At 40.9% G+C, this 15,978-nt stretch overlaps 2 non-coding genes across 2 annotated transcripts; both read right to left on the bottom strand.

Moving 5' to 3' along the window:
* Positions 1-2,050: 2,050 nt before the first annotated feature.
* LOC147942349 (small nucleolar RNA R71) lies at positions 2,051-2,157 on the bottom strand. Its single transcript, XR_015560537.1, has one exon. It is a non-coding gene; the product is annotated as a small nucleolar RNA R71 (small nucleolar RNA).
* Positions 2,158-15,575: 13,418 nt separating this feature from the next.
* On the bottom strand, positions 15,576-15,682 carry LOC147942348 (small nucleolar RNA R71). Its single transcript, XR_015560577.1, has one exon. It is a non-coding gene; the product is annotated as a small nucleolar RNA R71 (small nucleolar RNA).
* Between the last annotated feature and the right edge of the window lie 296 nt (positions 15,683-15,978).

The raw sequence follows: 15,978 nt of genomic DNA, 5'->3' as shown, positions 1-15,978 counted from the left end.
AGATTCTTGTATTTTGTTTGTTTCATAACTTTCAAAATATTAAGATTTCGAGTTTTATTTCTTCATCAATATTGTAGATCTCTGTTTCATCTTTCTAATGATGAAAGTTTCAATATTTTCTGGGTTTTTGACATATTTCACCATGTGTTCTTGTGAGTAGTTTGATTAGGACCTTGAGGATGGGTTAGGCTGGGTTGATCTTGTGGTTTATTTGATTTGGTCAAGCTTGATTATTGTAGATCTCTTCTAGGCTAGATGTTCTTAATGCTGATCCTATATATGAGAAGGTAGGGTTTGATTTCAAGCATCTTAGCATCACACCAATGTCTAAGGAGCATAGATAAGGCTAGATCTAGAGCTTACCATTAGGCTTGCTAAGAGATTAGAAGTCTTGTTTGGTTTGAGATGTATTGCTTAATGCCTGCTTGTGCAGATTCTTTACTTTGTGAGAACAAGTCTAGAAATGCATAGGTTTGATTGTTTCTTGCCATGAGAGTGGATTAAACATGTCTTAGAATAATATGTCTAGAGATCAGCTCAAAGTTTGCTTGAGATTTGTTGACCAAGTTAGATAACCACAATGATTAGCTCAGCCAATGAATCCCTCCTCAAGGCCTTCTTTGTTTATTAATATCTTAGTCTAAATATCATTGCTAGCTTGTTGTTTGATTAGTTTTTGCATTGCTCTGTTTTTCTTGTGTTGCTCTGTTTTCACGTTTAGTCCAGCTCGACCCTGTACTCGACCTACACTCGGTCGAGTGCTGCTCGAGTTCATCCCCAGAACTTGTGTTTATGATTTGTGATTGTCCTGTTTAATTCCTGTTTTATTTCTGTTGCATTCATTTAGCTTTCTGTTCATTACTTGTCTTGCATTAGTTCTTCATCAACATAGTTTCTATTTCTGTTCTTGCTATTATAATCATTCTGTTTCATTTGCATTTAGTTCTTAGTTCTTGTAGTTTGCTTTCTGCACTTTGCATTTTCATTATAGGATTGTTAGTGACAAACAACCTTTACATCTCGCTTGACTTAGACTCATATGCACATCTTGATTGTTCACAAACACTCAGATTGGATTGACACCTCTTATACTACAATTGCATAAGGGGAATTGAAACACCCTGACATCCATTCATTCATAAGTCATCATTCCATACATCATTCATTCACCACCCACAAAAAGAGTCAGTTTCAATTTGGCGATGTTGCCCATTTGAGTTTGTTTTGTGACATTTAGGATCATTATTAGTCTAAGATTAAGTTCGTTTAAACACTTGTGAAGTTACTGAACTCGAATCTTCCTTTGCTTGGCTGTCTTGAGTTTCAGGTACCCACTCGACCACCCACTCGACCGAGCCGTGATCGAGCACTTGATCGAGTCAGAAGCCGGATCCAAATAGCCATTACTACCCAGTCGACTCGACCACCCACTCGAGCCTGCGCTCGACCACCCACTCGAGCCTGCGCTCGACCACCCACTCGAGCCTGCGCTCGACCGTGTAATTGTTCGAGTCTGTAGTCGAGTTTGTTGATGCAAACAAGGTCAAAAGGCAAAGACAGTCTTCAAAGGCCTATTGACAACATCCACAGGCTACAAAAGGGTTTGAGACAAAAGGAAAGAAGAGTAGTTCAACAACAAGAAGAACAAGTAGTCATGGAGCAGCAAGATCACCATGATCATAGACCTAGACACATTGGTGCTGGGGATGCACCTAACACACACAACCAAAGAGCTGGTATTGTGCCCCCTTCGGTAGCAAACAATAACTTTGAGATCAAGAGTGGATTAATCTCCATGATACAAGCCAACAAATTTCATGGATTGCCAATGGAGGATCCTCTAGATCACCTTGATGAGTTTGACATAATATGTGGACTCACAAAAATCAATGGAGTAAGTGAAGATGGCTTCAAGTTTAGGCTATTCCCATTTTCCCTTGGAGACAAAGCTCATCTATGGGAGAAGACTCTTCCTACTGGAGCTATAACCACATGGGATGCATGCAAGAAAGCTTTTCTGGCCAAGTTTTTCTCCAATGCAAGGACTGCTAGATTGAGGAATGAAATTTCTGGGTTTGCTCAAAGGAATAATGAGAGCTTTTGTGAAGCTTGGGAGAGGTTTAAAGGATTCCAGACTCTGTGTCCTCACCATGGCTTCAGCAATGAGTCACTCCTTAGCACCTTGTATAGAGGAGTAATTCCCAAGATCAGGATGCTTCTTGATACAACCTGTAATGGAAACTTCCTCAACAAGAATGTGGAAGAAGGATGGGAATTAGTTGAGAATCTTGCTCAATCTGATGGCAATTATAATGAGGATTATGATAGGACCATAAGGGGCTCCTCCACTGATCAGGAGGACAAATACAAGCAGGATTTAAAGATGGTCAATGAGAAGCTTGACAAGATTCTCCTAAGCAAGTCAAAAACCATTCACTTCATTGGTGAAGAAGAAGCTCCAGTCCAGGAAGGAGATAGGGAGTTTGCTGAGTTGTGTTATATGCAAAACCAAGGAGGAGGATACAAAGGCTACAACCAAGGTGGATGATTCAAGCAGAACAACCTCTCTTATAGGAGCACCAATGTAGCCAACCCTCAAGACCAAGTCTATCCACCTCCTCAGCCTCAACAACAGCACAACTATGCACCCAAGCAGCAGCAACAAGTGTTCCAGCCCCAATTGTGTCCTCCACCAGGGTTTCAGACTAACCAAGGCCAGGAACAAGACTTAAGAGCCATGATGCAACAGTTGTTGATTGGGCAAACACAAGGCAAGATTGAGGAAGCCAAACAGTTTGCTGAATTGAATCAAAGGCTCACATCACAGTACAATGATTTGAACATGAAGTTTGAGGGTCTCAACTCCAGAGTGAAGTATATGGAGAGTAACATTGCCTCTACTTCAGCTCCTAAACCCAACCAACTCCCTGGAAAAGCTGTTCAAAATCCAAGGGAGTTCACTGCAAAAGCCATTCATATCTCTGATGAGGAAGTCACTGAGGACAGTGAAGTCCAAGTTTGGGGGAATTCATTAGTTACTGAAGCCCCAAGTGACGTTTGTGCAAAGCAACTGGAGTCCGCTATTGCACTCGACCAGGTACTCGAACAGCCACTCGACCGAGTGCATGCTCGAGTGGTCGATCGAGTTGCAGACTCAGAAGCTGCCAAGCCTGCTAAGTACGTTCCTTCTGCTTACAAGCCACCTCTTCCATTCCCAGGATGTTTCAAAGCACAAAAGATTAAGGAGCTTAGGGAAATCATTGAGAGAAAGGAGATGATGGCTAAGCAACAAGAGGAAGAAAAGGCTTTGAAGGAAGTGGTTGTGATTGAGAAAGAAGAAGTGTTGGCCATACAAGAGATCACCATTGCTTACTAAGAAGAAGAGAGAGGACCTGCCTTGGAACAGTATGATCCATATCCTCTCTACAAAGATTTTTTGCTTGATTTGTCAAAGAAGAGGGCTGAAGCTCAAGATGAGAAGGATCTTGAGGACCTTGGAGGAGTTATCATTCCAATCAAGCTTGAGGATCCAGGACCATTCTATCTACCTTGCACAATCAGTTACCTTCACTACAACCAATGCCTTTGTGATTTGGGAGCCTCAACTAGTGTGATGCCATACTCCATAGCACAAAAGCTTGGGAGAACTGATTTCAAATCCACCAACCTTCATATATGCCTAGCTGATGGGTCAAACAAGGAGGTAGTTGGAAAGTTGGAGAATGTCCCAGTCAAGATAGGGAAGGCAAGGGTTCACACTGATTTTGTGGTGTTGGAGATGGACAAGGAACTTGAAGATCCAATCATTCTTGGAAGGCCATTCTTAGCCACTGTTGGAGCAGTTATTGATGTCAAAGAGGGTCTTGTGACCTTGAACATTGCTGAAGATGTAACCATGAAATTTGACATCTATAACCCAACCAATCTGCCCTCCATCAATGATCAACCTTTTACTATCAAGGACAAAGGAGGTCAAGAAGGCTTAAGTGGTGAAGCAACTCCAAAGGCTAAGCTCTCCTTTCAAGATGATTATGTGGAAAAGCTTAAGAGGTCAATTCAAGAGTTGACTAGTATGGTTGAAGATCTCCAAGTTAAGCTGAACAAGAGGTCTTTAAGGAAAGCAAGACCAAGGCTCAAAATCAAGAAGAAATATGGTTTGTGTGTTAAGGGTGAGGTGATCAAGGATCAACTTCACAGTGATCAAGAGGTTCCAGGGAGGATTTCATCACCTCCTTGGTATCTAAACCAAGTCTAAAAAGGACACCAAAGTCAAGCTTAGTGACTTTAAACAAGCTCACTAGGGAGGAAGTCCCTAAGGTATCCTTTGTAAATAAAGTTTATTTTCCTTGTAGTTTTGATGTGTTTTCTTTTATGTTTGTTTTGGACAGGCCTTTTAGTGAAAATGTAGTTGGGTAAGGAGAGATTAGGACTTGGAGAAGGAGGTTCGCAAGCCCACTCGACCAGCCCACGAGAGGTACTCGACCGAGTTGGAAGTTAACTAAAGCCCATTTGATCATCAATTCTCTAGAACGATCGAGTGGAGGGAAGAACAAGAAGAAAATTTTGAATTTTCAAACTTTGGTCAAGGGAGCTCGAGCACGTGCTGGTCGAGTGTGGGGTCGAGTGGCAGCGAAAAGCAAGTCAAAGATTCCCAATTCGAATTTTAATGGTATGGACGCTCCACCCTTGTCTCCTTGTCCCCTTACCTTCTTTATATAGAGCTTGCACGAGATTATACCTCTCATACTCTCTCATTTGCTCAAAACAACTAAATTCAAGTTTTAAAATCTCTCTCAAAGTTCATCCTTTGCTCAAGCTTAGTTCTTTCAAGTTTTTGGGTCACTAACATACTAACTTTGAGCTTTGAGTCTATTCCCTTCAGTTCTTTTTGAAAAATGTCTTCAAGGATCACTAGGAAGTCTCAACAAACCGCTGCAAACTCCATGGAACGTCATGATGCTAGCCTTGAATCAAGAGGAGAAGCTGGAAGAGCCACTCGACGCCCCACTCGATCATGCACTCGACCGAGTGGCCGTTCGAGCAGTCGGTCGAGCCAGATGCCGTGTCCAAGGAGAGAGTCAGTTGAGGAAGATCCTGAGAGGACTGAAAGTGAAGAAGAAAGGGAGCCAACTCTTAGTGATTTCATGAGGAGAAACAAGGCCAAAGGGAAGAGGCCAGCAGTTGAGATTGAACAAGAGGAGGTTGAGAGTGAGAGTGAAGAAGAAGGTGAAGAAGAAGAGGGATAGGATGATGGAGATGCAGAATCTTGTGGATTGACAAAGAGGCAACTTTATGAAGCCTTCATGAGAATGGAGTTCCTGGGAACTAGGTATCCACACAAGGAGACCATGGAGAAGCTAGCCATTGATAAAGATGTGGAGTACCTTTTTGAGAAGAGCAACCTAACCAAGTTCATGGGGCTTTGCATGGAAGGGTATAAAGAAAAAAGTTGTGAGTTTCTAGCCACAGTCAAGCTGCACACATATGCAAGGAAGGATGATGAGTTTGGAGCTGGTCATATTGCTTTCACAATCAAGGGGAAGAGGTATGATCTTTCAATGAAGAAGATAGCAAATGTGTTTGGATTTGAGGTTGGGAGCAATAGGAGTTTGATGATTCCAAGAGAAGAGCTCTATGATGTGTGGAAAACCATTGGGGACAACAAATTCTACTCATCCTCCAATTCCAAAAGCTCAAAGATAAGGAGCCCAGTCCTAAGGTACTTCCACAAGGCTCTTGCCAACACCTTCTTTGCTAGGAAGGAAACTGGGAATATCAATGAGGGGGAACTAAAGATGATTGACTTGGCACTCAATGGAATCATTTTTCAAGCAAGAAATGGTACAATCATTCTTGGGAGCACTGTGGAGACTGACCTAGCAATGGTACTCATTGACCACATGATTCAATTGAGAAGTTGGGTAGGCAAGCTGGAGAATAAAGGATCAAGAGGAGCACTAACCATTGGAGGCATCATTACTCCAATCCTACAAGCTGCTAAGGTTCCACTTAGAGGAGAAAGGGTTTCACCAAGATGGATTGACTCTAGCTACCTCACCTCTACTCTCATCCTAGCCAAGGAGATGCATCAAGGGAATCACATTTTCAACTTTGAGCTTCCAACACTTGGGAAAAAGCAACTGATTTTGCCTAACCAAGAGCTCCCCACCATTCAAGAAGGAGCCAACATTGACTTTTGGCCAGCTGAGGAGCATTTGTTTGATGGGATAGTTCAACCTAGAGTTGAGGAAGCTGGGAATGCACAAATGGCTGATGGGGAGGAGCAATTTTACTTTGAGGATTATGAGCTCAACCCAAGAGATAGTAGAGGAGTGAGGGAGACTACCAAGAGATTAACTCTTTTGCAAAAATGGAACAAATGGCATGGGAAGAGGTTTGATAAGCTGAAGAAGAAGGTGACCAACATGGCTAAGTCTATCAAGGGCTTAAAGAAGGAGATAGCTGAGTTGAAGAGTGGGAATTCTTCACCTACACCACCAAGCCCTTTGAGGAGGAGTAGCTCAACTAGAGCACTTTCTAGAGTTGGGAACCCTGTGGAACCAGTTAGGGCTTCAATGTATGAGCCAAATCAGAGGAAGAGGAGCTCAAGTACCCGAGAACAACAATCTTCAAGGCACTCGACCGGGTCACTCAAGCACCCACTCGACCGAGCATCCCAGATGCACTCGGCCGAGTTCCAGCCCAGATCAAAATATGGCTTCCCACCTCCAGCTGCTTATCCAGGATATCCAGGTTACCCTCCCATCCCACCCCAGTACTTCATGGATCCAGCACTCTACCAGCAGTTCTACCAGCAGTTCTACCAGCAGCAAGGTCAGAATTTTGACACTCGTGGTCCAGCTCGACCCCCCCACTCGAGCACGTACTCGACCGAGTCCTGGTCGATTCCCATCGTCGAGCTACCCCAATCTCCACCTCCAAGTCATCAGCAAGACCCCAACTACTCCTATGACAACATGCAAGAGGATTTGGACAACTACTTCCACAATCCCTAAGGTACCACTATCACCTTCACTTGTCAATATCATTGCATTTCATATTGTGTTTTGTGATTTGTTTTTAATCTTGCATCCTCAATCAAATTTCTTTCACACAGAGGACTGTGTGATTTAAGTTTGGGGGAGGGTTTGAGATAGCATTTGATGTTGTGTTTTGTTTTCTTATTTCAAATTTTTAGCATCATCATGTTAATACTTGCATAGCATCTAAGGCATAGAAAAACCCTAAAAATTTGAAATTTTTTTGCAAAATTCTTTATAAAAAAAAGAGTGTCCATGTAGTTTGCATTGCATAATAGCATCTTGTTTAGCATGTTTCATGTAGGATTGTATAGTATTTGCATTAGGGATCTATGATGAGTATTCCCTTGTTAGCTTGTTTATTCACTAGACTAGGATCAATGCCCAAGTTAATAGTACTTTGATGCTAGTTGAGTGGTTAGAAGCATAAGATTGAACCAAGCCTTGAATTCCTACATTGCATTTGGTCTAAATTGAAGCATGTTGAGATTTGAAACCATTTCCTATTTATAAGAACCTAATATTGACTTTCAATTATCAATGTGTGCATTGCTTTAAACTCATGGATACCATATACATATTTGGATCATCTTCTTCCTTTTTACCACTCTTGTTGATCCAAGTAGCTGATTTCCTCATTAATAATCAGTTCCCCTACCCCTAAACCAAACCTTCTTTCAAGCCATGTTTATTCTTATGTGTGTGAGGCCTATTTTTGGGATTGAGCTTGGTAGAAAGTGTTAGGTTTGAACTGACAAGAGTAAAGCTTTGTGTAGTTCTAGTTTGCATTTTTCAAACTAGATAGGACTAGGTGTTTCACTTGTTGGGTTTGGGACTTGGCTGTTATGAAAAGAAAAGAGGAAAAAGAGAAAGAAAAGAGGGTAGAGTCTTTAAGAGGAGAATGTGTTTAAGTAAAAGTCTAGTGAAAGGATGGGAAGTAAAAAATGTTGAGAATGGTTCTAATTAAAGAAAAGAAAAGAAAGAAAAGGAAAGTCTAGCAAAATGCTTATATGTCTTAAGAATAAGAAGAAAAGAGAACTATAGCAAATAAGTAAGAATCCCCCATCCCACTAGAAAGATCAAATAAGAAACATCTCCTAAGACTTGAAAACCAAAAGAGAAAAGGGTGAAAAAGAAAAGAAGAAGTTAAAGGGTAGAACTAGGATCATTTGGGTTTAGATTGCTAGGATAAAACACTTTGGGAGCCTTTGGGTAGACAAGGTTTTATTCTTGTATGTGTCTAGGTGTTCTTACCTTTAGCATTCTTCTAAAGCTCAATCCATTTTCATGAGAGAACCTTGGTATTGATAAGCCCTACTCTAAAAAGAGACCATCATTGTCTCAAAGCCTTTATTTCCAAGCCAAATGAGTTTAAGCATTGCATAGAATTGATTCATGTTCTTGATTAATGAATGTTAAAGGAAATGGTTGATTTGAATGCATGTGGATGTCTAAGGCTCAAATCAATAAAGGTTGTGATATGCTTGTCTAAAGTCTTTAAGTATAGCTCATTCAACTTGCATCATAGTACTAGTAACTTGGACATTGATTCTAGATAGTCTATTTGCAAGCTTTAGGAGCTGAGATCCCACTTTCAACCTCACCTACCTTCTTTTGTCTTGATTATTTGCTTGAGGGCAAGCAAAGACTAAGTTTGGGGGTGTTGATGTTCATATATTTTACCTTGTTTTCCCTTAGTTTATTCAAAACTTTTGCATCTTTTGCTATCCATTTAGGCCATTATTGTGTAGCTTTAGGACTAATCATGCATTAGAGTATAGTTGCATTGCATTTGCATCTTTTCATGCATAAACAGGTGATTTTGGAGCTTAAGGAGCATGGAAGCAATGCTGAGGAGAATTGAAGCAATCATGAGGAGAAAACAAGAGAGTTAAGGCTGAAGAATCAAGGTCCAGAGTCCAACTCGACCGCACACTCGACCGTGTGCTGAGAAGGACTCGACCGAGTGGAGAATGCACGAGAGAAGCCAGCTCGACCAGCCACTCGACCGAGCACTGGTCGAGTTGACCGAGCCGTTGACTGCTTTGACTTTTTGTATTTTTAGGGCTTCCACCTCATCTCCTATATAAGGCCCTTGTACCTGCAGCCACCAAAGAGTCCAGCTTTTTAGAGAGTCTAAAACCTAGTTTTTACCTTTTTTAGATTTATTCCTTTTGCACTTTCTTTTATTTTTAGATTTTGTACTTGTTTAAGAAAGAAAGACTAGATTCTTGTATTTTGTTGGTTTCATAACTTTCAAGATATTAAGATTTCGAGTTTCATTTCTTCATCAATATTGTAGATCTCTGTTTCATCTTTCTAATAATGAAAGTTTCAATATTTTCTGGGTTTTTGACTTATTTCACCATGTGTTCTTGTGAGTAGTTTGCTTAGGACCTTGAGGATGGGTTAGGTTGGGTTGATCTTGTGGTTTATATGATTTGGTCAAGCTTGATTGTTGTAGATCTCTTCTAGGCTAGATGTTCTTAATGCTGATCCTATATCTGAGAAGGTAGGGTTTGATTTCAAGCATCTTAGCATCACACCAATGTTTAAGGAGCATAGATAAGGCTAGATCTAGAGCTTACCATTAGGCTTGCTAAGAGATTAGAGGTCTTGTTTGGTTTGAGATGTATTTCTTAATGCCTGCTTGTGTAGATTCTTTACTTTGTGAGAACAAGTCTAGAAATGCATAGGTTTGATTGTTTCTTGCCATGAGAGTGGATTAAACATGTTTTAGAATAGTATGTCTAGAGATTAGCTCAAAGTTGGCTTGAGATTTGTTGACCAAGTTAGATAACCACAATGATTAGTTCAGCCCATGAATCCCTCCTCAAGGCCTTCTTTGTTTATTAATATCTTAGTCTAAATATCATTGCTTGCTTGTTGTTTGATTCGTTTTTGCATTGCTCTGTTTTTATTGTGTTGCTTTGTTTTCACGTTTAGTCTAGCTTGACCTTGTACTCGACCTACACTCGGTCGAGTGCTGCTCGAGTTCGTCCCCAGAACTTGTGTTTATGATTTGTGATTGTCCTGTTTAATTCCTGTTTTATTTCTGTTGCATTCATTTAGCTTTCTGTTCATTACTTGTCTTGCATTAGTTCTTCATTAACATAGTTTCTATTTATGTTCTTGCTATTATAATCATTCTGTTTCATTTGCATTTAGTTCTTAGTTCTTGTAGTTTGCTTTCTGCACTTTGCATTTTCATTATAGGATTGTTAGTGACAAACAACCTTTACATCTCGCTTGACTTAGACTCATATGCACATCTTGATTGTTCACAAACACTCAGATTGGATTGACACCTCTTATACTACAATTGCATAAGGGGAATTGAAACACCCTGACATCCATTCATTCATAAGTCATCATTCCATACATCATTCATTCACCACCCACAAAAAGAGTCAGTTTCATTGACCATGTTTCACCATAGTTTATTTACATCTTTTACATGGTTTACTAGCTAGTTTTATCACTTTTATGTAGTTTAGGCTCTATTTGTGCATTAGAGTAGGATTTGCATTGCATTGGCATTGTTTCATGTTTAAACAGGTGATTTTGACCCCAATGAGCATGGAAAAGAGCTGAATAGAAGTAGAGTGCAACCATTGAACCAGACAGAGGCTGAAACAAGAAGAAAACAAGGTTTAGAGGCCACTCGACTACCACACCCGAAGACACTCGATCGTGTGCTGCTAAGGGACTCAACCATTGAAGAAATAGAAGAAAAACCACTCGACCATAGCCACTCGACCGTGCATGGTGCATATCAAGCCGCCTCTCTATTTTGTCTGTTAGCTAATTTAGGGCTTCCTTCTTATCCTATAAATATCTATTGTACCCCATAGCCGCCCATAAGGGAGAATAGGTCAGAAAACACATCAGCAGCCACCAAAAACCTAGTTTTTACCCCTTATGGGTTTTTAGCATCGTTCATCATCATTTAGCACTTTTGCTCTTGCTTTTTCCCAGATTTTCATACTTTGTATTTCTGGGTATTGAGAATCTTTTTCTTATTTATATAAAGTTAAAGATCTCTCTTTTATCTATCATATCATGTTAGTTTCATTAATTTCTTGGTTTGAGTTTATCATTATCATGTCTTGTTCATCTGAGTAGTGAGTTAGGACTCTAGGGATGGATTAGGCTGGTTTAGGGTTGTGGTTGTTTGGATTGGTCAAGCTTATTTGATAATACATCTCTTTTAGATTAGGTGAGCTCTAAGCTATTCTTATATCTGAGAGGGTAAGAACAGATCCTAAGCTTCCTTGCATCATACCAATGTTTAGGTTGTTAGATAAAGCTAATACTATAGATCATCATGCTTAGCCTAAAAGATTAGATGTCTAAGGTGATATTTGCCAAATAATGGTCTGGTTCTTTAAAGCATGTTTAGTATGGTTTCACCAATGAGAGTTGGTTTAGGATGTTACTAAACTTAATTACTTCTGTCATGAGAGTGGATTAGTAAGCCTTTAAGATCATTGTCTAGAGATAGCTCATGTTTGATTGAGGTTTGTTGACCAGTTTAGATAGCCACATCTTGAACACCAGCCCATGAATCCATCCCTAGGAGCCTACTTTGTTATTTGATTGTTTGTTATTGCATATTAACCTATTTCATTGCATTTTAATCTATTTAAGTTGTTAAAAATTGCTTATGTTCTTCGTATTGTTCCACTCGACCTAGTCACTCGACCACACACACGGTCGAGTGCTTGATCGAGCTCTTCTTGGGTTTATTCAATTTACATTCTGCTTGATTTACATTCTGTTCTATTCATGTTTCATTGCATTTGTTTAGTTCTTGTTATTGCTTAGTGTAGTCTGTGTTTACTGATAACTCTCTAATTTACACGTTTTTAGCATCATTTTTTGTCCATATTTTGCATTGTTCATACCCTTAACTTAGCAATTTTAGGTCATTAACAGTAGGAATTCACTTTTAGACCATTTAGGGTGTTGCATTTTTGCATTTGCATGTTTTGGATGAAACTAGGTGCTAAAGAGCCTAAAATGGGGGAAAACAAGGATAAACTCGAACATGTACCCGAAGGAGCCATCGAGCTGGAAGAACAAGTCCGAACCCCAACACGATCGAGGAGGATCCAAGAGCATGAAGAACAACCCGAAGATCCACCCGAGGAGTAACCTAACTTCATCCTCGTGTACCCCATCGAGTAGACCATCGGGCAGGTCTGGGAAGCTAGGTCAAAAGGGTTTCCATATATAAACCCCCTCCTCTCCTAGGTTGGTATTCTTAATGCTGTCAACAGACCGGGAGCTAGGAGAGGAGGGGGTTTATATATGGAAACCCTTTTGACCTAGCTTCCCATACCTGCCCGATGGTCTACTCGATGGGGTACACGAGGGTGAAGTTGGGTTACTCCTCGGGTGGATCTTCGGGTTGTTCTTCATGCTCTTGGATCCTCCTCGATCGTGTTGGCGTTTGGACTTGTTCTTCCAGCTCGATGGCTCCTTCGGGTACATGCTCGGGTTTGTCCTTGTTTTTCCCCATGTTTGGCTCTTTAGCACCTGTTTTCATCCAAAACATGCAAATGCAAAAATGCAACACCCTAAATGGTCTAAAAGTGAATTCCTACATTCAATGACCTAAAAATGCTAAGTTAAGGGTATGAACAATGCAAAATATGGACAAAAAAGGATGCTGAAAACATGTAAATTAGAGAATTATCAGACCCCCAAACTTAAATCTTGCTAGTCCTCAAGCAAGGAACTAAGAGGTTGCGGTTTGAAAGCGGGGACTCATAACCTTCATATGCTTAGCGAAGGATTCAAGCTATAGTCCTTAAAGATAGTTTAATGGTGCTAAGATCAATCAACATATTTACAAATATTTTTCTATGCTTATTACCATGCATCGATCTAGTTCAACCTCCAACTGAAGATAGAGAACATCTCTTTCACATTTAATTAAGTGTTTGGCAAATTCTTGCAAAGGGAAGGTGACTCAAGCTCAATCGGTTTCAAGGGTAAGGCTTTTTAGTAAGGTGGTTTCAAACAAATTCTTTGGGTGGTTTTCTCTCAAAACTATCTAAAATTGTGAACAATTTGGGCATACAAAGCTTAACTCTTGATGATTTACCCTTTTCTCATTCATTTTCTCTCTCTTTTTTTTTTACTCAAACCCCCCTAGAATTAAACTACCCACATCCTTGATTTTAACTCTTTTTGTTTTGCTCCCTAAGGTTTAAACTTTAAAACTTCTAGCTCTCTCTTTTTTTTATATATTTTCCTCTCTTTGCTAAACTCCTAATATGAATATATATATATTTTTCTTTCTAGGAGACTATAGCAAGATCTTTTTTTATTTTTTTTTATTTAGAGACTTAGAGCTAATTGATTCTAACCTTAGGGACTTTCTCTTCTTTTTTTTTTTATTCCACAACCCAACCCCAAATAAACATTCTATCCACCTATCTTTAAAAACTGAATCTATTAGCTAGTTCAAATTCTAACTTAGCTAAATCAAGAGGCAGTTCTTTGTCGTTCTCAATACTCTCAAGGTTTCACAACCTATAGCACAATGAAAGAGGCCTCACTCAACAATTCACAACAAGGTTTGAAAGAAAGGTTTGGGTTCATGGGTAGGACAAATGAATCGAGTTAAACGAAAAGATTGGTAAAAATGGAGTGCTAACCCGAGTTTAGAGTTACCATGAGCAAGTATTCAAGCAAGACAAAGACCAAACTTGTATCTGCAACATCCTCTACTAGCGGTCTACCATCCCTAGCATTATCTAATACTCCACACAAGGAAATGTCTAGCAGTTGGAGCTCATGATCATTCACATTCCCAGTTTCTTTCCTAGCAAATAGATTGCAGGCTAGGGACTTGTGAAAATACCTCAAAACAGGCTCCTTATTTGAGCAGATTTGGAGCTTGTTGACTTGTAAGGAAGCTTATCTCCTATTGTCAGCAATAGGTATTTCATCACTTCTTTGTTTACATTCATGTTTTCTCCACTCCCAGCCTTGAATCCATACAGCTCCTCCATCTCCTTGTAGGTGAGTCGGTATTCCTTGTTGCGCACGGAGAAGGTGATGAACCCGATCCCCCATCGGGTAGTAGGGTCGGGTGGTCTTCAAAGTACTGTAACCGCAACGTGGAAAGGAAGTGAACCGTCTCCTCCTCATAAGCTTCGAGGTTGGTCTACATCATCTGTCCCAGGTGGCACATGTCGAAGACAAACTCGACATCTCATGCAATTCCCAACTGTTTCATCGTTTCGCGGTGTGGGTAGCGGGTACCAACAAAGCTCATCTTGCGGACGACTTTGAAAAGCTTAGTCGGAGTCTCTACCTCTTTTTGCTTCAGCCTCCTCGATGCCAATCGGGTGTGTTCTCTCTGCTACTCCTCTCATTCATGGCTCTCTTCCTCTGTGTCTCGATCTTCTTCTTCCGCCGCTCTCTCAGCTACCTTCTTAGCCTTTTCAGAGGCTGGTCTTTTCAGAGGCTGGAGGTTTGGATCTCCTCTGGTTCTCCTCCATCTACATCTAAATCGACCTCCAATGGGTCGGTGACGGTTCTCTTGGACGTAGACAGGTCCCTACGTCAAGGAGATCGGCGCATTGCAACCTCTAATGGGCTAGGAGAGCGAACACGGCTATCTACCCGATCGGCTGCTCGAGCGTCTCCTCTGGTGACTGATCGGGTTGAACATTGGGTGGGGGATTGGAAACGTCCACTCAACAGTTGGGAATGCGAAACGTTTCCTCCTCCCTGGGCATCGCGAGCATCCACACCGTCATCTCCGGTTCTAGCTGCAGCGGAGGTTGATCTTGTCCCCTTCTTTTGGTAAGTTTTCATTTTAGGAGCCATTGGTGAATCCTTGAAAAAAGATGAAGCTAAACTCGAGATCAATAGGGTTAGTTCCCAAGAGATTAAAGAAAAATAGAAGGTTCGAAGATTGGTACAATTCGACTACCCACCCGACCCGTCACTCGATCACCTAGATCGGGAAGACCTTCGTGTACTCAATCGGTTAACTGATTGTGCATGCAAACACGATCCAAGGGTAGCCAACACTTGATTCCTTTCATCGACAACATCGACAGACCTAGGCTACTCCGTCAACAACAATTCCAACAACCACAACCAACTACAATTGAAGAGGTCATGAATAATCAGAATGGTCCACCAGCTCCTCAAGAGAGGACCAACATAGGAGCAGGAGATGCTCCATCTACTGACACTCAAAGTAATGGCATTGTGCCACCTGCTATTCAAAACAACAACTTTGAGATCAAGAGTAGTCTCATCCAGATGATTCAGAGCAACAAGTTTCATGGCCTGCCAATGGAGGACCCATTGGATCATCTAGATGAGTTTGATAGGCTTTGTAGCCTAAGAGTCAGTGAAGATGGATTCAAGCTCCGACTTTTCCCATTTTCTTTGGGAGACAAAGCACACATCTGGGAGAAATCAATTCCCAAGGAGTCCATCACCACTTGGGAAGCATGCAGAAAGGCATTTCTAGCCAAATTCTTCTCCAACTCCAGAACCGCAAGGCTGCGTAATGATATTTTCAGCTTTGTTTAAAAAAGCAATTAGATGTTCAGTGAACCTTGGGAATGTTTCAAGGGATACACGAGTAGATGCCCTCATCAAGGTTTCAACAATGCTTCGTTGCTAAGTACACTCTATCGAGGTGTGGTCCCTAAGATACGGATATTGCTGGACACCGCTAGCAATGGTAACTTCTTCAACAACGATGCCGATGACGGTTGGGATCTAGTGGAGAACTTAGCTTAACCAGATGGGCATTACAATGAGGAGTATGATCGCACTATACGCTCTTCTGTAGAGGATGATGCCAAGTACAAGAGCAACATGAAAGCACTAAATGAAAAATTGGACAAGCTCAGCAGCAGCATGTCCACGCCATCTCAGAGGAAGACCAGTTTCAACA

This window comes from Camelina sativa, chromosome 6 (genome assembly GCF_030686135.1).
Source record: "Camelina sativa cultivar CO46 ecotype springtype chromosome 6, ASM3068613v1".
In the NCBI taxonomy this organism is placed as follows: Eukaryota; Viridiplantae; Streptophyta; class Magnoliopsida; order Brassicales; family Brassicaceae; genus Camelina; species Camelina sativa.
The sequence above is the reverse complement of the archived record's forward strand: the minus strand, read 5'-3'. Positions and strand labels throughout refer to the sequence as shown.